This window comes from Penaeus japonicus, unplaced genomic scaffold, assembly GCF_977035675.1.
Source record: "Penaeus japonicus unplaced genomic scaffold, GWHDUDI00000001_assembly GWHDUDI00000012, whole genome shotgun sequence".
NCBI lineage: Eukaryota > Metazoa > Arthropoda > Malacostraca > Decapoda > Penaeidae > Penaeus > Penaeus japonicus.
In genome coordinates this window covers 26,050,497-26,052,996 of record NW_028234414.1, presented here as the reverse complement: position 1 = coordinate 26,052,996, position 2,500 = coordinate 26,050,497, and positions in this window count along the sequence as shown.

The window sequence follows — 2,500 nt, the reverse complement described above, 5'->3', positions numbered from 1 at the left end:
ATTAAGCTTCTTAAAAAATTAATACGATCAACCCCTACCTAGCTAAGGACCTTGTTTTCTTTAGCAGAAAGCTGAACGAAATAATTACTCAAAAGCGAGAAGAGAGTTTGTATGCCTGGGCAGAATCAATTGACTCTACAACTCCCATGAGTAATGTGTGGAAGAACATCAGTAAGATTAAAGATAACTCATACAGTGCAACACCTCATCCTCATCCAGAAACAGCAGCTTCATCATAGCTTCATCTCTTCTTAACAAATGGTGTGAGGATTCTTCTCTTGATAATCTTCCATTATCCATACGCAGGTGCTCTTCCAACTTGAAACACAAAAATGAAATTGATTATCAGTGTCGATTAACAGATGATGCTGACATACCATTTACAGCTGACGAACTTCTTGCAGCAATTAAAACTGGAAAATCCACTGCACCTGGTGACGATGGCATTACATATGACATTATCCGGCTCCTTGCTAAGGTACAGGCAAAGGGAAGAATTCCTCTTCTAGATCTCTTCAACTTAACCTATGCTACAGGCACTCTGCCTACCTCCTAGAAACAGGCAACCATCATTCCCATTCCAAAACCAGGACGCCCAGACGAATTTCGACCAATCTCATTAACATCCTGTCTCTCCAAAACCTGTGAAAGAATCCTTCTTACTCGTCTTCTTTATCAGACCAAAGACCAAATTCATCCATCTATCTTTGGTTTCCAGAAAGGGAAAGGAACACAAATGTGTTTAGCACAGTACCTAAATGGAAGCAAAGCACAGTTTTCATACTTCATAGACTTTAAAGATGCTTTTGACAGAGCTTCTCCAACAGCAATTCTCCATGAATTAACTCTCTTTGGAGTTAAGGGAAAGCTACTGTTATGGGTAAAGGACTATTTATCTACATGGAAAGTTAAAGTATGGTACCAAGGTACCTTTAGTGCTAGAGTTAGGTATCCCACAAGGGGGAGTATTGTCCCCTATACTATTTAGCATACTTATGCACTCTCTGCAAACTGAACAATAAGTTAGGACACCTATGAAATATCATATCATATGCGGATAATATCCTCATTCAAGTCTTTGATAGGGGGAATATGTACTCAGGAGATTCAGTAAAAAGTGTGCTTCTCTTGGCCTCATAATCAACCCTATGAAAACCAAACATATATCCAGACCTTGACAACTGCCCTATATACCAAGCTTAGGTGGACAAGTTATTGCAAGGACTGACTCCTACAGGTATCTTGGTGTTATGGTGATTGCTCCACACCTCATGTCACGCAAATCTTGTTTCACCCAGGAAATTATTCACGATATCAAAGAACGTTACTTGGAACGTATAAGACCACCCAGGAAATTATTCACGATATCAAAGAACATTACTTGGAACGTTTAAGACCATTACAATTGGTGCCTCCCTTAGAGTCCTGAGGTTGATGTATATTACCTTGATTCGGTCCGTGATTGATTGTGCGAGTCCAGTTCTTAGTCTGTTACCTCCAAATGCCCTCAATCCCCTTGAAGTTCTACAGAACAAGGCTATGAGAATTATACTCGGTTGCCCAATGACTGCCAAAGTTCTGGTCATGAGGAAAGAATTAGATCTCCCCACAAGCCACAGTCGTGTTACCCAAATTAATACCGTTCTTGGTACAAGACTCTTGCAGCTCCTACCCAAACCACAGATTTCCCAAGCTCTGACAAATGAGATCAGTCACAGAGTCAGGTTTGCTCGGCCTCGATATTCCAATCCAATACTCTCCAACTTAGAATGAAGAGGTAATACTGCCCAGACCATCCTCAGTTTCAATGTGTGGAGCACTGATGCTCTTAATATCTCAGAAACCAAACTATCTGCACCATGGCATAGAACTCATGTATATGTCCATATTGACAAACTGCCAGGATCTAAATCCATGATTTTGACATCAGAACTGAAGTCTCATTAACTGAAGTATATAGAAGATATCCTCCATCTTCTTGATGGTGAACCCCCACTTGCAATCTACTGTGATGCCTCCACTGATCCTCATGGAGCAGCTGGAATTGGAGTCTTAATTCCCGACATTTCTTATAGAGAAAATGTGCGGATTTCAGACTGGGCAAGCACAACTGATGCTGAATCATTAGACATATACCATGCCATAAAGGAAGGTAGTGAACAGGGGCGCCACCTGGCTGTCTTTTCTGACAGTCAGGGTGCCCTCTATAAACTCATTGCATTTAACCCAGAAAACATAGTATCTAAAAACATCCTACATCAAATTTCCAGACTCTCAGGACAGGGTATACAAGTGTCATTGTACTGGATACCCTCTCATATAGGAATACCATTATGTGAAAAAGTTGACCAGTTAGCCAAATTCGCACTATGCTATACCATTATCTCTTACTCAGATGAAAAGACGTATTAATAGTTGTTTAAGAGATTATGAGGATCAGGTATGGGCTACAGAAAAGATTAAAAAAAAAAAATGGACATGGAACTATCTGGCATTATGA